At 42.4% G+C, this 14,473-nt stretch overlaps 1 protein-coding gene across 5 annotated transcripts in view; it reads left to right on the forward strand.

Moving 5' to 3' along the window:
- Positions 1-14,473, forward strand: part of TMCC3 (transmembrane and coiled-coil domain family 3) — a 235,154-nt gene that overhangs the window by 190,422 nt on the left and 30,259 nt on the right. The window contains exon 1 of one of the 5 annotated variants that reach the window (XM_014555210.2): positions 6,285-6,423. The exons of the other annotated variants lie outside the window; for them this stretch is intronic. The gene's annotated coding sequence lies outside the window, so the exon portion shown is untranslated. Of the gene's footprint in view, positions 1-6,284; positions 6,424-14,473 lie in introns of those variants that run through there. 5 annotated transcript variants of the gene reach the window in all.

A 14,473-nucleotide genomic window follows, 5' to 3' on the forward strand; every position in this document is an offset into this window, starting at 1 on the left:
GTCACTAGGTCTTTTTTTAGACCTGCAGGGAAGTCATAGTAACAGGCTCCATGTCTGGTTGGGTTCCATGGCAACAAAGGGTTGTGACTTTATTAGAGGAGAATGGAGCATGCCAAGAAAAATAAAAATCAGAGTATGGAAAATGTCTGACCAGATGAATGTGCTTTTTGGATTGTGTGCCCTGGAACAGAAAGGTTTCCCCAATTGGCATCGGCTCCACTAGGTTATCATTAGAGGGATCAGTGCTTATTTCCAGAAAGTCTGTCTGCATGTTTGTCTTTTATTCACTCACTCATCCTTTTCTGTATCTTGGTATATCTTTTTTCTTTTCTTTTTTCTTTTTTTTCTTTTTTTTTTTTTTTCTTTTTTGAATCAAAGCAAAATGATGGTAAGAACCTAACCGGAAACGATTCTGATTTCAAAGGTAGAAAAGAAATTGAGCGCATTCTTCGGGGAACTGATTACTGCTGTAAATTGTGTGACCATGTGGGAGGGACAATTAAAGGCAATTATAACTTGATTGAATCCTCCCTGAATTCAAGCTTGCCGGGTGCTTTCCAAGCTGAGGGTTTCGTTTCCCATCAGTGTTTCTTATTGATGGGTTTAGAGATATTGGTTTCAGGACAAGGTTGTGGAATCTCTGTAGGATCTCTCCTCTTCTCTTTCCCAAGAGCAAGATATAGGCTGTTACTATAAGTGAAAGTGTGTGATTATTAGCATTCTTTTGCTAAAGGTTGTCATATTTGACCAAGAAATAGAGATCGGAGGACTTTGAATCTTCCTCACCTGGTTGTATATGTGTGGGGCTGCACTTACTTTTCTATCAGATTTCTCCTCATCCTGATACTGAAAGTGAAAGAGCCCCAAGGGGCAGGTAGGCAGACATTGGACAGCCTCACGGCGTCAGTTACTGTGTAAACCAGTGGACCATAGTGACACGCCTTTTGTCTTTAGACTTAGTCACTTGCCTGTGGCCTCACTGTGGTGAATCAGAAACTTCACAGATACTCATGATAAACATAATCATAAGTAATACTGGTATAAGAAGAAAGAATTAACTCACCAGGTTTCTGGTGTCCCAGCTGTTATTAGTCAGCTGTTAGATCTTTGGGAAAATTACTTAATAGCTTGGGCCTTGGCTTCCTAATCTTAAAATGAGTTTGACATGTATTGGTGTTTCCCAAACTTCCCTGTTTATGAGAATAACCTGGATCACTGGTTTAACATCCAGAACCTCTACTAGAGATTCTGACTCACTAGGTCTGGGGTGGGGCCAGGAGAGCAGGGGCCCCAGGTGATCTTACACTCAGATGTTCAGGAAGTACGAACTAGCTCAGTGCTTGTCACACTTTATTTGGACTTAAGAATGGGGTGGGGTTGGGAGGGAGAAAGGCGGCTGTGCAATCAGGTGATTGCAGCCACAACTTGAGAAACACCGGTCTGCACTTTGCCAGCTTCCTTCCAGCCCCAAAGATGGCTCTTCCACATAAGGCCCCTCACCCCACCTCCGATGAGCCAGAAGCTGGAAGGGCCTGGTGGGTTCTGCTTACAGCCAGTACTGGCTCCAAACTCCATATCAGTGTTTGAAAAATTACTTGTTTTAAAGTCTTGGAGTATGCATTTGTGAACACCTTTGTTCATAGAATTTTCTGCTCTATGGTGTGTGATTTCCTTTGGATAAGACAGAGTGTTTGCCAGGTGCAGTTACCTCGGGTGTGCATGAGAAATACCAGCAACATAGAAATGACCTGGAGAGCTTGTTTAAAAACATAGGGTTGGACTCCCAGACCCCAAGACTCACTAAGTCCAAAGCTTGAGCATTGAGTTTCTTTTTTTTTTTTAATTTGAAGGGTTTTGAGGGTGTGTTTTTTCTTTTTCTTTTTTTTCTTTTTCAGGTTTTGACAAAGGTTGTGGGGCTTTTCTAATCTCACCCAAATTTCCAGAGTAAAACTAAGTCTAAGTGTCAGCACACATGTTTAGCACAAGGGAGAGGATTGAATCGAGCCACTTAGATTGTGGAAGAGTCTGGAACACATTGTGGAAGAGTTTAGAACACATACAGCATGCATTTTAAGGGGAAAAGCATCATCTTCTGAGACTCTAGGACAAGGGTTCCTAAAGTGTGACGATGACTTCTGGAGCAAGCACACCGTAATGTGTATCTGCCTCGTAGAGTTTCTGTCTGTGCCTTATTTGTTCTGTTTTCTGTTTAATAAAGATTAAATAACATCACTAAATGAAGTGTTTGGTAGATCATCCATGTAAGCTAAAATTTGATTCACTCTCTTTTCTTTTTAACTTGCTGTACTTAGAAAGTGCAAGTTCATAGGAAAAAAAGAAAAAGTCCCATAGTACTAAAGGGCACATGATGAAAAGTGGTCTCTTTCCAACTTCTTATCCTTATCCCCAGAGATAAGCTCTGTTAAGTTTGTTACTTATCTTTACAGAAACGTCCTCTGCACAAAACCTATATATCTATTATTTATTTAACCAGTCTCCTATTGATATTCAATTTAAGTTCCTTCTAGGGTGATTTTTTTCCCTTATGTTTGTTTTACTGTGTAATACTGTACTGAATATTTTTGTACATCTTTTTTTGGTAACCATATATGGATAAACTTCTAAAAGCAAAATTGTTGGGTTTGACCTATGTGTCTTTCAAATAAAGGTAGATGGGAACAAAACGTCCTTCCAACGGGTTGCACCAGTTTACTGGGGAAATCTTTTACTTTCTGAAGGCTTTCCTGCCCTAGTTGATTCTGATGTAGCAGGTAGGCAGCTAACTCTCCTGGTTTACTCAAAACCTAAGTCTACACAGCCTCTGGTTAAAGGAATTAAATGAGATATTTCATGACAAAGAGAAGAATTTCAAAGGCATCTAAGGTGTTCAGAGTGAGAAGAGAATAAAGAATGGCTTGGCAAAGCAAGTAGCTAACCCTGAATTTGCAGAGAGGGAGCTTTGGGTCATAGGGTCACAACCTGAATGGGGTTCAGAAGAGAAAGTAAGGGAACCCCTGGAGCAGAACATGAATAGTAAGGAAATCACGCTCTAGGTGACGGTAGACTGCTTCCTGGATGTGACCTGCTCCTTTAATAGATGCCGTGGGACAGTTTGGGGTGAAGCATTATGGTCATGAATTGCTCTTCATTTGAAACAACGCCTCTAATGTGAGTCATGGGGTAGTAGTTGTGTGTGTGTATGTATGGTGTGTATTTCAGAGACTGTTTAAATTGAAAGAACTCCGTCTCAGTAGTCTCCCACTCAGCTCTGTGTGTGTCTGCTTAATGCAGGTCAGGAGCCAGGTGCCATGGGAACGTGCTGGTTTAGTGTAGATGCTGACTCCGTCTGCCTTCATCTTGCCTCCTAGTGGCAGCAAGATAGGAGAGGATCTTAAGGACAAACAGAAAATTTGTTGAGTCTGTTCAAGTCTGGGAAGAATTGGAGGGTATCTTGGAGGGCGTCTGTATGTCAGTGAGGAGGCAAAATCTTAGAGATTGGCTAACGAGGGATGGCCAGGTGTATTGTGTGAGTTTAAAGGGAGCCATCCAGAGTCCAGAAAATCTGAGAGCAGCAAGAACCTCAGGTTAGGGCTGGACATGATGGGGAGAGGATACGTGTTCTTCCTCAGCACGTAGGGACCAAAGTCCCCTCTGAAATTGGTCATGCCTGAGTGACACTGGGAGTTAAAGACGTCCCGGGACCATAGCTCTGAATTGAATCTTTCTCTACATTTAATCAGAATAATGAAATGAGCTGAACAACTAGAGAGCATTGAGACAATTGTAAAGTAAATTTATATTGGAAATGTGTGAGTCTTTTGGAGCTATTGATGACTGAGACAGAACATGAAGTAAATGTGTTGAACTAGGCTGTGAATGAAAGAATGGGAATATATGAAGCTTACCAGGGAAGGATCAGGAAGCAAGGAAGAGGTGACTGTGAATGTGGTATAGCAATTAAGTTGGAGACGAAATAAAATATCCAAATGACCAAGGTGTTTTCAGACTAGGAAGGCAGCCATATAAATGGGTAAGACCAACTAGAGCCCAAATCTGAAGGCAAAACCAGGAGAAAAATGAACACGCTTGGCTACATGGAGTAGAATTCTATATGCCTTAGTGGTCAGTCTGATTTTTAAATCTTACTGTAGCTTTTAAATGCCCATTGTACGAGTTATATAAATAGAAAAAGCAAAATGAGCCTAGCAAAGAAAGTGTGTATTTCTTATATACAGAGTGTACTGTTGATTTAATGTTGGGTTAAGGCACGATCCATTTGCTAGAATTTGTTATTTAACATTTAATTTAAGACCTTTACTTGAACGGAGCCAGAGGATAGAGGCTATATAAATATTAACTTCGGTAGACACTCTTCCTCTTAAATATTACAGTATAGTTTTACTCAAGGAGTAAAGTTCTGTTACTTTGATAAGGCTTTATTAGACTGACAAAAATCTTCTTCTTTTCCACACTCCCATTGCCCTTTTGCCCCCCATCACACCCTACAACTCAGAATTAAATCAGTACCACATAAACCACAGAACCATTTTGAAATCTTTACGTCAGGGGTAAGAAACCTCCGGTCCCCCGGACCCATTCTGGCTGGAGTATTCATATGACTTGCAGCAGTTCAGGTATTCGAGGATGTCTTCTTTACAAGGAAGGTCAAAAAGGATTCAAAGACTTGTAATTTGTTACAGAGGTTAGGACTCAAATTATTACAGTACAAAACAGTATATGATTGCAAAATGGCAAGAGAAAAGTATTAAATATTTGTGTCTGGCCTGACATTGGGACCTTTACTGATCTCATTAAATTCAAGGAGAAATTTCCTGTGATGAAAATAGGGTCTCAAAAGGGTAATTTACTTGCTGGAGGTCAGACAGCTACTGAGTGGCAGAGTGGGGAGTAATCAGGTCTGCCTGACCCTGAAGGCACGCACATCCTCTGAGTGGGCTGACTCTAGGCACTGTCACCTTTGGGCTCCAGTTCTGAGGGTCCCTCTGGACCTCTGTGCTTACACGTCCCACAGGAACCTCAAATTTATTATGTCTGATGCTGAACCCTCCAATGCCCCAAATCTCTTCCTCCTCCTGTCTCTCCTCAGTTGCCTGTCTCGTGAATGATCTTATCGGCCTCCAGAAGGAATGAAACAGAATTGGGGTTTTCCGTGACTCACCCTCATCCACTTAGTATCGTGTCCTTTTGATGCTGCCTCCTTCGTACATCTCAGACGCTGTCCTCTCCTTCCCCATTGCCACCCCGAACCCTTCCCCAGCCTCTTGCCTTAGATTCCTTTTGCAGGCTTCATTCTGCCCCACTGAAATGCATTTTTCTCTCCTGCTTTCTGAGAAGGACTTGCCTGAAGCAGAGATCTGATCACCCTAATCTCTTTAGCAGCTGCCACCTGTCCTCTCAGATGAAATCTAAACACCTTAGCATGATTTAACTGGAACCCTCCAACTCTGATTCCCCGTCTGCTGAGCCAGTACCTCCGCTCCCTTCTCCGCTGTGCGTGGTAGCCATCAAGTCTTCACCTGCTGTCTGGATAAATGATTCAGAACTCATTACCTGAAGCACCTTCTGACTGACACGTCTTTTTCTTCCTGCCCTTTACCAGCCTTATCTCCTCCCCTGCCCTCCTCCTCCGGCCTCCCCCTTGGCTGCCCCTCCCAAGTGCTGTCTTGTAGCACCATGTACACCTTCCATGACACTCATCAGTGGCTGTTACTGTCATTGTTTCCCTTGCCACTTGCTGGGGTGAGGTGGGGGGGTGCTTTGCAACTCCAGCACGCCTCACCGCGCCTGACACTCGAAGGCACCAGTGAGCATCTGCCTCATGAATGAAGCAACAGAGGAAAGAGTCTCTGGACTCCACTCACTGCCCTTCCCAACACACTCCAACCACTTGCTGCTCACCCTGCCTTCGTTCACGTTGCGGTTTCCTGTGCTCACTTCACTGCTTTGCCTCAGCTCTGCCCAACCAGAGTTAGTTGAATTGAGCCTGCTTCCTAGTCGGTAAGCTGGGAGTGCCAGACTGAACTTCCGCTAAGGGCCTCGCGCGCCCCCAGAGCTGTGTGATAATGGGACTCGGTGCTGCTCTGCCTTTCTACCAAAACACAGAATGTGTCTCTTTTCTTCTGGCGGCACAAAGAGCCCATTTGTCAGCAGTGAGTTGAATACAGTGTATTATTGCCGGCAGTAAGTGGTATTGGTTACAGTGCAGGGCGTGGAGTTTCTATGAGACAAACACGGGAATACCCAGAGATACGTGAGCAGTATCTCCAAAGGCCAGGGTGAGTCATATGCAAGCAGCTGTTAGAGATCCAGCCTGCCTGCCTCACAGACTCAAGTGCCTCTCGGGCAGGAGGGTGAGCTTGTGGCTGACCGCGGTCGGCTCCCTGATGGGTGGTGTGGCGTTTGGTAAGTCTCTTCACCACTCTCCCGTTTCAACCAGACTGTGTAAATAGATACTGCAGAGCTTTGTGTATTTGTAGCCTGTGAGATCCTTGAAAGACACACAAGTTATTTGGGGTCTTTTATTAATAGTTGTCTTTATGCTTGCCCCAATCCTTCCCTCATGTGTCAGTGGGTCTCCAGATGCGTAAACTGCCGCAACTCCTAATGAACCACCAAACGCCTTATCGTTTGGTCCTTTAAAAATGTAAATCCAACCTGTGTAATTTAAGAGATGAACAAGTAACCTAGGTCTGAGTGTGCCGGCTACTGGCTGGAAAAGAGCCAGCCCTCCTCCTACCTCCCTGTCAGTTTGAAAGTAATCCTGGGTCTAACAGGACTGCGTTGGAATCTAACTTTGTACTTTAACATCTGGTCTTTTGACAAGTGGCCATTCTTCCCTGGAAACTTCAGACTCCATAAAACTGACTGCGTGACACTGTGTGGTGTGGCAGTGGCCTCAGAGCTTCAGGTTGGGAGAGGAAGCAGCAGAGGGGAAGCATCGTGTGTGCATCTGAAGAGTCAGGGCACCACCGCCGTCCTCGGCCACCCCTGGGTGCTGGATGCAAGGCTCCCCGTGGGGTAGGGAAGGGTCCACTTCACCTGAACTCTGCCTGTGGGAGCTGCTTGATCTCGTGGGAAATCTGTATTCAGCTTGCAGCTGTGTGTGTGTGTGTGTGTGTGTGTGTGTGTGTGTGTGCACGCGTGCATCTGTGTCGTAGAAGACATAAGTATATTGCTACAAAATAAATCTAATTGTTCTTTCATTTCTTGGACTTTAAAATATTCAAACGTATTTATTCAGGTCATTTTTTTCCCCCTATTAGTAGTGTGTCAAAGGTTTGTCTAGTGTGTCAAAGGTTTGTCTAGTATGTCACGGGGGCGGGCTTACTGTTGATAACACTCCCCAGCCTTTAGAAACTGAAACAGCTCAGTGGGATGAGGTGTATGGAAAGTTGGAGGAGTTTGCCGCTTATCATTTGATCCTTTGCATTTTGGAGATTAAATTTCTGTTGTAAAAACAAGTTGGAGAACTAGTTGTTCTAACAGCAGAGCCTCTTAATAGCCTCCCAGCATTGTGAGTGCAATGGTGACAGAGACTGACGTGCATGGTTTCAGGTGGAATGAAAGGAGAAAGTTGCCACCCAGACTGCTGGAGCACAGCTTGTGGAACAACTCTAGTGCCTTCTGTGCGAGGCTGTCCAAAGGGTTGTCAGAATGGGTCTCTGTTTGCCAGCCACTGGTTGACAGTCTCTTCTGGAGAATTCCTCTCAATGCTGGCCAGTCCCCTCCACTCCCAGGCTCTTCCTCCTCTTGGTCCCCCTCCTCCAGGGACTGAGGAGCTGGTGACCTAAAGTGCAAACCTGGGTTGTTTGCAGTTTGCCTGGAGGTTACCTTGTATCCTGAGGGAAGTTTGGGGCTCTTTCCTGACTACATCCTTCACATTCCTGGGTGTGAACCTGTGAGGATAATGACCCAGGGAGACTAAGTCAGGACCTATTGCAGAGGGTGGCCTGAGGACCTTTGAATTCAGGTCACAATTAAGTAGCGCCTCAAATTTAGATTTTAACATTCTTGCCCAGATTTAAGTGTAGATCTGGAGACAGAGCAATAAGAATTAAGAGAGAATGTTATTCATCACATAACCTACATACACGGACATTCAGCTTACTTAACTGTGTAATTTGTTCCATAGTTTTTACTTTTAAATGATTGAAAATTGGAAAATATTGCACATAGAAGATATTCCCTTTTTTTAAAAACATGAAACACCTCTGAACCTAAAACCCAGGATAAGAGATCGAACTTGACCCTCTGACCTTCTCTCTGATTCATATCCCTCTATCACAGGCCTCCTCACCCAGGAGGTGATGCTGTCCCAAAGTTTGTGTTAAACAGTCCCTTGCCTTTTCTCTACCATTTTACTACCTTTGTGTTTGTACCTAAACAAGAGTTTGCCAGTGTTTGACCTTTGTAAAGTGGAATTCATACTGCACGTGTTCTTCTTTGACTTGCTTCTTTTCAGATTTATCCGTCTTAATTCTTGAAGCCATGGTTCATTTCATTCCATTGCACAGATGCACACAGTGTGTATGTATCCATTCTGTTGCAGACCTTTGGGTTACTTCTGGGTGGTTGTTACTGTTGTGGTTGTTTTCCATTGTGGACGTTCCTGCCGTGAATATTTTTCATGCACTTTCCTAACGTGGGTACTTGTTTCTAGGTGTGGAATTTCTGGGTCTCTAGAGCATGTTTATGTTCAAATGCCAAGTAGTTTTTAATGTTTTAAGAATTCAGTAAATGTAAACATTTCAAATACATCTTGGAATCTGATTCCATTACTTTGTTTAAAAATAAATCTGCCAGTTCTGTTTTGGGTCCTGAGCAGCTTCAACCTTACGGAGATAGCTTTCATGCTTTTTGTTGTTGTTACAGAAACCATTTTTGAAGGGCGAACCAACCTTTAGTATCTGAGAGTCACAAATAAAGCAATTTAGTCCTTAGAGGTCACATGAGCTGTATACAAACAGTCACTGGATGAACTCTGTGACTCTCATCAGCTGCCATGACAGGTACAGGCAGTCCTCCAAATCCGCGGGTGTAAAACTCCCAGATACCGAGGGCCAACTGTATTCGTCCATGCGGGACTTGAGCATCCGTGAAGTTTGGTATCCACGGGGGCCCCTGGAACCATCCCCCACGATACTGAGGGATGCCTTCTGTTTATGCCTGTCATGCACTGCTGCTCTCTGCACCAGCGGGGTTCTCAGTGAAGACCCTGTATGGGAAACACCATTGCCCACACAGTATAGATTCGGAGTTGTGAGCATTAGGAAGTGAGCTCTCAGTACAAGTGTTTCAGGAGCATCAGTCTTTTGAAGAGTTGATATTTTGTGAAAAGTTAGAGAAAAATGATGTAACATTAGTATACGTTATTTTTTTTATGGGACTTTCATTTGGAAACTTATATTTGTGACTTGACAATTCCAGCCAGAAACGATTTTTTCTTTAGAACTACCTTTTAAGACATGATTTTACGTCCTTGGGAAATTGGATTTAAAAGCTCTCTTTTCAGTAAGGAGTCTTTCTAAAAGTAACTGCATAAACTAAATCAAATTAGTTTGAGTTATAAAAATGCTTACTATACTAAATACTCAGGCCAGTTATTTTGTCATTAGTAAAATCATAGGTTCTAAGAGGAAACAGGGAAGTGTCTTGAGTGTGCTAATGACATTTTGTAGGTATTCACATATTACTCTCCCCTTTGAGGATGCAGGCACTGGGGACTTTTTTTTTTTTTTTAATGAAAATAACAAGCTAAAAACTCCCAAACTGTACCAAGAAAAGAATATAAAACAAAAAGTATTTTGTCCCTAGATTCCCAGTCCTATTCCCCAGAGGTAATTACCATCCACAGCTCCTAAGATATCCTTCTAGACGTTTACATACAAGTAGAGTACACTTGGATCACATTTATATAAACCGCACCCCTGCCCCTGTTTTAAAGCACAAATGAGTGTGTACTATAGATACAGCTCTGTCTTTCTCCGTTCACAACTTAGCTTGGACAGCTTCCGATAGTAGCCCATTCAGATCCATCTCTTTTAGTGGCTGCGCTGTTTTCCCTTGAACTAGAGTTTTTTAAGTGGTTCTCCATTAATGGATGCCTATGCTGATTCCAGAATTAGCAGTAGATATTGGTGGTGGTGGTGGAGATGGTGGTGATACAAGGCAGACTCTCCTGTTAGAAAAAGCAAAGAAGAGTAGGATAAAAGGAGGCAAAGACTTGTAAATACTTTGGTCTCCATTTTGTTCTTTAAATCTCTTGAAATTTTTTTAACCTGTTTTAATGTGTATGGAGAACTGTATGAAAACTTCAAAGGACCAGGGTTTTTCCCCCTTGACTTTCCTTCCTTGTGATGGTCATGGTGGTGGAAGAGATTATGACATTTAAGGATCTGAGGAAAAGGAATTCATTTACAATGTATTGGCTAAAGAATGGTGAGCTTCCAGTTCTCTTTCGCCTACTTCTAGTGCAAGCAGCACTCTGTTGTAATGGGATTATTTGTTATAACCTGATTAGCAGACCTTTCTTAAGATAATTCATCTACTCAGACATGTAGGAGTTTCTTTGGACAGAGCTTATCATTGCATTAATATTTCTCTAGCGGCATCAGTTGCCTATACGAACACCATTTTCCTTCCCTTTCTACCTGGCTGGCAGAGCCAGCACCCACAGTAGAGGCTGAAAATGTTAGCTATTGCTTGCACAGCCTCCCTTGCAGCTAGCACATGGACATATGACTCAGTCCTGGCCAAAGGGACACAAGGAGAAATCTGAGAAGTTTCTGGAAAATGTTTTCTTCTCTAATAAAATAAGAAAGAAGAGCAATATACTCACCTATAGTCTAGAAATTGTCTACATTTGGTCTTGCAACTTCAATATCTCTCTTGCCTCCACGAGGGAAGAAGCAAATGTCCTGACGGTAGTGTAATCAAGAAATGGAAAGAGCTTGGGTCACCAAATTAGCTTTGACCCCTCATCTTAGTTTGTGAGATCATAAGTGACCTTATTATTGGACTTACTTTATTCAGTTACTGAAATTATCGTATTTGATAAAGAATTTTACCTGTAGGAAATAATACCACAGAACAGAACAACTCAGCTATAAGACAGTTGAGTGCCTACCGTGTTCAAGAGATAGTGTGAGGCTCTGGGACTGCACAAAAGGGGGAAAAAGAATAAGGCAACTAATAATATGAAGCAGTAAAAGATTTAGTGCTACAGGAGGGACTCAGACAGTAAGAGTAGTAGGGGTTCTGAGTAAGCACTGATGACTGGATTGGAGGTGATAAGAAACACCTTTGTGTAGAAGAGGTTAAATTGAGCCAGACTCTGAAGGAACCCCAGGATTTTGGTAAGTAGAGAGGTGGGGGTGGCATTCCAGGAAGCCTGGGGTTTGAGAAAGAACATAGGCTATAGAATCAGAACTGAGCTTGAACTCTGGCTCACCACTCACTAGTTTGTGACCTTGTCAAAGTCTTTGATTTCTTTGATACTCATCATGATAGACTAAACATAACTCGTAGAATTAGGGTGGGGATTAGAAAAAAAAATGTCAAACATCTGTCATGCTTATGGGCAGGTGGCAGGCACCAAGTCTAGATTGTGGAGGGGATGGTTAGACTGCATGTTGTGGGGAAGTGGAGGACATGAGCAAAGGTGAGGTGAGTTAGAAGAAGTGCTCTGGGCGTGTTGTTCTCAGTCTGGTCAGTGTTCACCTGGATAAGGCCATTTGTTCTAGGTAAGAGAGTGTGTGTACAAAATCTGGAGAGAGACAGGTTTGGGTCAAGACATGGAGGGCATTGACTAATGGAATCATCCTACAGACATCCTGTGGTGACCATTGAGAGGAGCAGCCTGGAGACAGTGAGATGAGTTAGATCATTGCAGTGGTCCAGATGTGCAGTAGAGAAGACCTAGACCAGGCAGGTATCAGGTGCTGGAGAGAAAGAAAGGGTTAGGTGTTGGAGAGAACATCAAGAAAGAAAGAGAACTTAGTGATGTGCGAGGCAAGGGCGAGGAACCATTTAGCTCTGAGTACCAGAGACTGAATGCCTGTCAGTTGTTTAGTGTGAAATTCAGAACCAACTTGCAACACTTTCAGATAATCATATCCTAGGTTGGGGCAAGAACATTTGGCAAGATTTATTGACATTTTTGATGAAAGATGCTATAGAAGTAGACAATAAATGATCATGCCCAAATCTGCTTGTCATTTAAATCTTGCCTAATTATGTTAGTCACTTTCCCACAGTTTATATATAAAATTTGATTTCTTTGAAGGATGTTGCCCTTCATAAAATAGATACCCTGCCTCTGATTAGCTATGAGTGAGCACTGAGTCTGTCCTGTAGTGTGAAATATGTATTCACTCATTGTTGACTACATATTAGTCCAGGATGAAAGGCACTCGAGTAAAATCTTTCTCTGACACAGGGATTATGATACTTATAGATATATTTACAGTGGACTTATTAATAAACCATCAGTCATAACAATAATTAATGACACCAGAGGCATTATCAAATGTAGAAATCAAGGAAGTTTCAGTTCATAAAATTCATGATAATGTCTTGGACTGAATGAGGTTTCATAATGTTCTCAGTTGGTAAGTTGTGAACAGATGGTCCTCTAACATTTTGGAATGCTGAATAAGGTAGGTGGACTGAGTCAAGTTAATAAAAGTGCACCACACTGGAATATTAGTATGTAGTTAGCAGCCCTTGGAGTCTTACTAAGTTCACCAGCTCCCCCAGTATAAGGCAGAAGACAGTCCCATCATTTGTGTATCTGAAGGAACTAGGCATGAGTAAACCCTCTTAGGAAAGGCATTCTTCCATCTGGGCATACAGTTATTATGGTTTCCAATGGTAATTCTGCACACAGGCAGTTCTGTAATAAGCTCAGGACAGGTGTCCCTGTCTGAGAGTTCTTGCAGTCTCATTAGGAAGTTGGGGCTCTAAGCCAGGTGACCCATGATTTGGTGACAGTTCCCAGTAAAGGGAAAAAAGCATGTCATTGAAACTTTCCCAGACTACCTTCTAGCCTTCACACACCCCCCCCTTTTTTTTTTTACTAATCTCATTTGGATTTTTAATTTTTCCCTACATAACTGGAGTTGTAATAGATACACAGTGTAGAGTAGGTGCCCTTTGGTGCTTTCCTCCAGTCTGAAGAACCTGAGATGTTTCCTGTGACTGTGGCCTAGAGTGAGGAGAATTTGATTTGTGTGTGGCATGCATAAAGTGAAGATGAATTTCTCTTTTTAGTCCATAAATAAAAGACAAAAGAAATTGTACCCTTCAGGGAAGTTGTTTTTAATTCTTGCCTGTTCTTTCATCCTGGGTAAAAATTTTGCTCTTTGTAATCTGTCTAAACCTCTGACAGAAAGCGCGGAGTTGGGGGGGTTGCCATGATAATTAGTTTGTTTAGCATTTCAGGTCCCCTGAAAAGAGATGAGTCGAGATGGGGTAAATCACTGATTGTGTGTCTCTGAGGCAAAATGTCTGATTTTCTGTCATGTGATGGACTTCATGATTTTAGATGAGAATTCAGCTGTCCTTAGCTTCAAATGATTTTTTTTTAAAACAGTAGATCCGGTTACCTGATCCCTGCATCCCAGACAGATGCTCATTTAGTGCTGGTATGCAATGCAGTGTGAGTGTACAGACATATAGTGATGAAATCTTACAGATTCATTAATCCTTATGTGACTGCACAGTACATAAACCACATCCAAAATCCCTATGTACAATATAGTCATAGTTCTGTGTTTGTAAAAAAATTAACAAGGAGTGTTTGTATTTAGGGAGGGTTATGGTTGATTTTTCCCCCTACTCTGATATTTCAACTTCTCTATTTCTTAGTATTTTATTTTTATGATTAAAACATTTTCTCAGCTACTTAAAAAAGTCCCTGGCTTCCCCCTTGCTTGTATGATGAAGTGACAAGTCTAGCATGGTTTACACAGAGCCTGCCACAGGCTGTCTGCAGTATTCAGAGTTTCATGCCTCCTCCCTTTAGAAATACTTGCCCTGCACCTCTTTTTTGCCCCAGTCCTCAATCATACCCTGATTTTGAATGACCCATTTAGTCATTCTAAGTTCTAGATGCCCAAAGAAACTTTTAGTTTCCTAAATATTCTACCTTTTGCCTCTGTGGACACCCTGTGCCCCTCCTAGGCTCTCTTGGCTGATTTTTGAGCCTCTTCTAAGTCCAAGTCAAATATCTTCTTAGACAATGTCTCACTGAAGCCTTCTGGTTACTTATTTCCGTTTCTTTGTTTTCTCTAGTACTTTCTAGATTTTTTTTTTTCACAGTTGTGTAGTTCTCTGTGTCTCCCAGTTAACTCCTTGGGCAGTTTATCTTACTCATCTTTCTGACTCAAGTACTTTTAGCCTACTGCCTGGTTCACAAAAGATGCCCGGAAAACCATTTCTGAAGTAGAAGTTC

Source organism: Camelus ferus, chromosome 12 (genome assembly GCF_009834535.1).
Source record: "Camelus ferus isolate YT-003-E chromosome 12, BCGSAC_Cfer_1.0, whole genome shotgun sequence".
Classification (NCBI taxonomy): domain Eukaryota; kingdom Metazoa; phylum Chordata; class Mammalia; order Artiodactyla; family Camelidae; genus Camelus; species Camelus ferus.